The sequence below is a fragment of the Octodon degus genome, unplaced genomic scaffold, assembly GCF_000260255.1.
Source record: "Octodon degus isolate 3935 unplaced genomic scaffold, OctDeg1.0 scaffold00074, whole genome shotgun sequence".
Lineage (NCBI taxonomy): Eukaryota > Metazoa > Chordata > Mammalia > Rodentia > Octodontidae > Octodon > Octodon degus.
Window position 1 is genome coordinate 7,587,182 of NW_004524650.1, and position 7,304 is coordinate 7,594,485.

A 7,304-nucleotide genomic window follows, 5' to 3' on the forward strand; every position below is an offset into this window, starting at 1 on the left:
AATTAACCACTAAGAAGAATATATGCAGTGTATTATTTGTTGAAACTGTACTTTCGATTTGATTTGAAACTGTCTCATTGCTATCTGTTTACCAATAAAACTTTGAAAAAATATAAAATCTATCTAAATTAGATATTCCATTACTTACTGAGGACAAGAACTTTTATGATTTTGTGGATACCAAAGTGGTGATATTATCTCAGCTAGGAGACCATGAGCCACAATCTTTAAATGTTATCGGTCTCCGTTCCATTCTTTGTCTGCTATAGGGTAATGAATGACTAAAATTTGAATTAACCTGTTTTAATGCTTTGACAAGTCTTATTTCATTTAAGTAGTCTTGAAAGACAGATAGATAGATAGATAGATAGATAGATAGATAGATAGATAGATAGATCTATCTATCTATCTATCTATCTATCTATCTAAGAGAGAGAGAGACAGAGAGACAGGGACAGAGAGACTCAGAGAGTAAGGAACTTGTTTAAAGTCACTGAATGAGCGACACATTTGAATCAGTTCTAGCCAGTTCTTATCACTCTCCTTATGCTTCTCTTCTGTCTGACCTAGCACAGCCGAGGGGAGCTTGTCACTAAGGAAAAAAACAGTGTGCACCTCAAGGAAAAAGCAATGTGCACATCCTGGGGCAACTCCAGAGAAACAACTATCTTACCAGAGGAGTTTATGGAGAAAGGACCCTAGCCATGGGCAACCTTAAAATATTATAGGTAGAAAGGGGGAAAGTAGGGCCATCTCACTTAGCTAAAGCAGGAATGTAAGCAGTGAGGCATCAGAAGGGTTGGCATGGAAAGGAAAGATCAACAGGAAGTCAGGGAGGAAGGTCTGTTCCTCACTTCATTTATCTCCCTTGCATCTGGTTTTCTGAGTTATTTGAGCCATGTAGCAGCTGGCAGGTGGCAAACACAGTTTCCATATTTACTTTGTTCAATGTCAGCCACATGGAAAGACTCATTATTAGCCAGCCTGGACTACATAGTGAGATCGTGTCTCAAGAAAAGAAAATATGTGCAAAAATACGTTTAAGGGTAGCCTTGAACCAACTCAATTCTCTTCCCCTTTCTTGCTTGTAGTTCTTAGGAATAACCATAAAATGTTCTGGATCTTCAATATCATTAGATTGAGAGGAAATTGTTAAGCTGTCTGGACCTTGCTCCTGTCCCTTCTAGGGAATTTAACAACTTGTCATAGGGAGGAACTTCCCAGCATAGCCTGAGTTCTATTCCTCTCTCCCCTGTGAGCAAGCCACTCTTCAAAACCTTGCTCTGGACTTCTAGAGAGCTCAGTCACAGTGTGTGTTTTGTATATACAGAACCTTCAATTCTCAAGCACCAGAAAAAAAGTTTTACCTAGAAAATCATGTTGTCCCTGAGTATGTGACCTGTGTCAGGGTGCCTTTGGGTACCTCAGCTGAAGTGCAAGTGAAAAGCATAAGCAGTCAAGGCTCCATCTGCCCAGGACAGCTTTCTTTCTTGCCCCTTTTGCCGTGAAGTACTGGGTATTAAACCCAGGACTTTTGCGTGGAGCTGTATCTTCAGTCCTTTTTTTTTATTTTTTCAGATGGTGTCTTCCTAAGTCACTAAATTACCCAGGCTGGTCTTGAATTTACAGTTCTCCTGCCTCAGCTTCCCAGAATTCTGGGATTACAAGCGCATACCACCACACCCAGCTAAGACGCAGCTTTCTTCAGCCTTGGGAAACTGGGTCACAATGGTTTAGGCTTCTTTTGTTTCTTTCTGCCTACCTCTGAGTAATACAGATGCTCATAATTTATTGCATGTAAATTCAGTCTCATTATTTTTAGGCAACTGGTAAAATTGCAGCTCATAATGCAGGATGTGCAAGTGTTCAGACTCCTATTTCTGTGGCCAGCATAGTGACTATCTTTGCTGTCCTCCATGCGGTCTGCCCTTGGTTGTCAGTGAATCTGCCTCACAGCATCTACCTACATAAGTGCAGCACCACTTGCACATCTTATGAATCCTGGCAGCAATGATCCCTCTCCCTTGGGGAAAGAAAATGTGCTGAGGGGCAGTCAGGGACATGACTTTCCAGTTGCTCAGGTGTACTTTCTTAATGCATCCCTTGACCTTGATGGTCAAATTAAAAGAGTTGAAAAAAATATTGGTTTCTTTTTGGCTGTGGTATACCATCCCCTAAAAAAATAGGTAGCTATTTTTCTCCACAACTGATAGTGATCAAGTTTGTTCAAAAAAGAATTGAGGGGTTGGGAAGATGGCTTAGTGGAATAAGCACTTCCCTGGCAAGCACAAGGGCCTGAGTTCAATCCCCAGTTCCGGAAAAAAGTGTGGTGGGCGCCCCGGAGAGCCGAGCGCCTGGAAAGAGTGGTGTCGCGGTCATTCAAGCACCTGCCCCTCTCCTTCCGGTCCGCGGGGAGTCCGGGCGGAGGAAAGTTGGGGCCCGCAGTCCCCCCGCAGCCAGCGAAGAGGCGCTCGCCGGCTGGTTGGTACCGAACTGCCCGAGGTCTGTTGGATCGACATCGGTCAGCGCTCCGGGCTCAGTCACCCCAACCCTATTTTCTGGAGGAAACTTAAACTTACAAAAAAGAAATTTAGTGATGGCTAGCAGAAAAACCGTGCCTGAGTGGCAGAATCCGTCTGGACTTTGAACCTCTTTTGTATGAGAAAGAATGTTCCAAACTACAGTTTGTGTTGAACGCAAAAGGTGTTCTTACAGTATTTGTGAGGCTGTATCACTGGCTAATTGTATGTGTACCACCCTGTCTGTAGTGTATTTCTGTTCCGCTAATCTCATATACTATCCCTTCTCTATAATTGCTTGCATCTTAGGATCAAAGCATCCTTCTTTGGCGCGCCTGACGTTACTGTTGGTTCCTTGGACAGTGAACTCTTTAAGTGTGAATGAAAATTAGCTCCGTGTTTCCCTTTAAATTGATACCTAGCCCTCCACAAAAATCATTACCCGCACTTTGTCAAGCCTGAGCTTGTCTAAGAAATTTCATTTGCGTCTGTTCCCGTTTTCAACGTTTTTTACGTGGAGAAAGAAATTAGTACGGTGTCTATATGCAAGGAGAACTGGCCTGTGGTGCTTTTAAGACTAGTTCAGGGATGAGGGTGTAGCCGAACTAGAGTGCTTTTTAGGGTGAGGCTTAGGGTTCAATCCTCAGAAATGGCAAAAATAAATAGTTGTGTTCAGATAATAAAAAAAAATGGTAGAAATAAAGAAAAATTCACTGAAAAAAAATCTCACTTAACTGAGTTTAAATGTTTATAAATAGGCTAATTTAAATAATCTATTCACTGAAAAAATTTCACCAAAGAGCTATGTATCATACTTGTGATACCACTTATTGGGAAATAGTAAGTTTGTTCCCCAGAAACATCCAGTCTTCATGTAATGCACATTAGCACTGGAAGAAAGAACAGAAGAGACTCAGACAGAGATAACAGTGCCTACATTTTTCAGACAGGCAGAGACAAAGGTACTAGCATTTCTTGTATATAAAAAATAACACTGGCTCCTACCCTCCTTTAAAATAAAGCAGGTAAAGCAACATTTATACACACACATTTATTTTCCTGACCATGACGAAAGTCAGCAAAAAGATAACACAATCTCAGGGTACTAGAAGTCCTCCTGTATTCAGTGACAGCACATCCCAGTCTGGGAACAGGATCAGAATCCATTTCTAGAATCATTTCTTAGGCTCTCATTCCAAGGTAGTATAGTACCTCTTGGGCACCACATGAATTGTCCTTATCTCTTGTCCCCTTAAAACAGGCAGATTCTTCCAAGAATATCAATTTATAAGTTCTTTTATGCCTACAAGCTCCAGGTGTTCTTTCAATTTAATTAAGAGCAGAGTCCCATATGCTATTTGAAGGCAAATCCAGAGAACTGAAGGTCTGAGTGGGAAGGCTTCTCACCAACCACTCCCCTGACTACTACTACACCCACCCTGTACTAGAGGTGTGGAGGATCCCTAACTGCAAAGAGGCTAGGGCCCGCCCAGGTCATTGGCTGAAGGTTTCCATGCAGACCCACTCTGTATGCAAAGAGCCGCCTTCACAGTAGCACTGGGGCCTCACAAAGAACACATGTTCACATTCTGTACTCTCTAGTGTGTAGAATTTATCATTAAAATCAAGAGTATACTTCTCAGTCTTGAATCCAAACTTCTGCTACAGGAGCCTAGCATAGTGGAACTGTCTGCTGAGACCTGAAGGATTGTCTCCCTGCCCACGTAGGCATGAATCAGATGATAGACCAGTGATGGTAAACCTTTTATTAGTGTTTTCAATGATATAAACAACTCACTGCAGCATGCATGCCATACATTTTCCACCACTGTGGTGGATCATAAAAGGCATGATCTCTGTTCTTCTGCATTCAAGACGGACAAACAGAAATGAAATATAAGCTTCATTGTATTTCACACTGAGAACTATAAAGTCAAATGCAATGTGGACAACTACACTGAAGTTGGAATATTGCAGATGCTTAGGCAGGTCAATGCTAGGCCAGAAAACCTCCTGGCATGTAGACTTGATCATCAGGATTTGACTTGATGGAGTAGCAGTAATAGAAAGGAATGTCAGCTTCAAGTGTCAGGTATGTTGGGCCAGGTCTGGTGCCATGATTCTTTCCTGGGTGGCAAGTCTTGATAGAGGATTCTGAAGTCCTGGAAAGTTGTCTGGTGTGTGGTTTATCTGTTGGAGCCATAGAAACTTCTTCTTTGGTGCTATAAATTCCACTGACTAACAGAAAAACAACATTAACAACTAAATCCAAGTAAAAAGTTGTTCTCCATCACTTTTCTGATAATCAATCATCTGATGATCAATTTCCAATTCAGTCTCCATGCTTTCTGTGCTATAGAAACTGCACTGCAATAAGATTCCACCTTCAGGGGCTGGGGAGATAGCTCAGTGGCATAAGCACTGCCTGGCAATGCAAGGTCCAGAGTTCGATCCTCAGTACTGAAAGAAACAAAAAAGATTCCACATTCTGAGGAGCAGCTTTTCTTCACAGATGCTCACAGGAATATACTCCGGCCCTTTAGGTTTCCATCCTTCTCTAGGAGAGGCAATGTCTTTGTTATTTTTCTCTGATTGCTGGGACAAAATACCTGATGTTCAAAATTAAGGAAGTAAAGTTTATTTAGTTCACTGTTTGTAGAAGTTTCAGTCATACTCAGCGGGCTCCAAGACTCAGTGGGCTCCAAGACACAGCAGAGGGCAACAGTTCATGGTGGCAGAAAACAGCAAGAGCAGCAAAAACAAAAAGTGAGGAGCAGCAGAGAGCAAGCCTCTTTCCCTCCCTTATATTGTATGCAGGCTGCCTGCCCCAGGGTGGGTGTAGCACTCACACCCATAATCCCAGCATCGAACCATGAATCAATCAAAAATTCTAGAAGCCTTCCCCATAATTGTTTGAAGCTTTGGGAGGATATCTAGACACAAATCATAATAGACATCTTCTTTTCTCATTTTCTTAGTTGCAAAGATGTATTAAATCTGTCTTTGCTGTCCATGTTCATCTTATTGGGCTTTTCCTCTCCATCTCTACCTCCTGTTTTATCTATTCAAGGGCTCTGAGTTCTTCCTGCACCCAACTAGTGGACAAGCAGGAGTGGACCTAGTTGGGAGTATAATGTACTCCATCACTAGATCTATAATATCGTCACTTTCTATCTCATTATCTCCGTGGAACAAGGTTTCCAGTGGGGTGGCATCATAGCTGGGATCAGATGTTTCTTCAGTCGTTTTCATTTATTTAGTTTTTGAGATGAGGCCTCACTTTGTAGTTCACGTTGGCCTTGAACTCACTATGTAGCCCAGGCTGGCCTTAATCTTATGGTGATCATCCTGCTCAACCTCCAAAGTGCTGCGACTACAGGCATGCATCACCATGCTCACTTCCAGTCACTTAATCACATCTTTTTTTTTTTTTTTTTCTTTTTTGGAACTGGGGATTGAACTCAGGTCCTTGTGCTTGCCAGCGAAGCGCTTATTTTACTGAGCCATTTCTCCGGCCCCTTCCAGTCACTTAAAAAACAACAACAACAAAAAAAAAACCCTACTTTTTGCAACTATATGTAAACAATTCATTTAAAAAATTTATATCACCAGTTAATAGAGCTTATATAGCTGAAATGAGTATAAGCATGTTAAAATCTTGAGCTGCTAATATCCAGAAAGATACATAATAGTGTCAAAAAGGAAGTTATGCAGCAGCATTTTATGTACAATGAGGAGATGTGCCCAGTACAGCTGTAATGGGGGATCTCTGTACCTCGCTGTCACAAATAGACTGATGAACTAGACAACACAGCAAGAAAGAAACACCAGACCTTTTGAACAAATGGACTTAGTGGATGGCTACAGAGTGCAGCCAATATCAGAATACATATTCTTTTCAGCAGCACATGGGATGTATCCCAAAATAAACCATATGCTAGTTCATAGGACATGCATAAGTAAGTAAATGCAAAGGAATTGAAATTATCCAATGCATATTACCAGATGATAATTAAATTGAAAAGTGACCAAAACCCAAATCCCCACAAACACACAGAAATTAACACCTTCCTGAATAATCAATGGGTCACATGTGAAATTAAAGAGGAAATTTGACCATTTCTACAATTAAACATACAGGAGCTTAGGGGACAATAAAATATAAAGGACAATAAAGAATGAAATGGAGTCCTAGCCCAGGTCCGGTAAGTGTGTGGAGAGCTTCCTGCTACCCTGCACCAGCGGGACCAGTCCCAGCCCAGGCACAGCGTGGGCCGGACCCTCTCGCACCCCCTTGGGCCGCCCCCCACCACTCTGCAGTGCCTCTCCCACCCCGCCCACCGAGTAGGAATTTCTGCCACATTCCGGGAACCCCCACACCCAGTCCTAGCCTAGGTCCAGTGAGTGTGTGGGAGAACTTCCTCTTCCCCCTACTTCACCTTGCCCCCTCCAGGTACAGCTCAGGCCTGGCATACATGCCTGGGGTGTCACCCTGCAGCTGTAATCCCTGCAGAGAGTGTAGAGGATAGATCCACCCAGCTAGTCCAGGAGGAGAACATCTTGCTACAGGGGCACAACAGGTTGACCCTCAAGGGCAGCAACGGGAAGGAGCTGAGCACAGCAGCCAGACCCAAGCCAGACGCAGCTGGATAAGTCCAAACTTTGTAGAGCTGCACCTGAACTTCAGTACGTGCGAAGGTTATAACTACAGCAAAGATCTACAACAAAGGTCAGAAGATAGTGCTACACAAAATGACAAGAAGGAACAAAATGCAACCCCAGAAC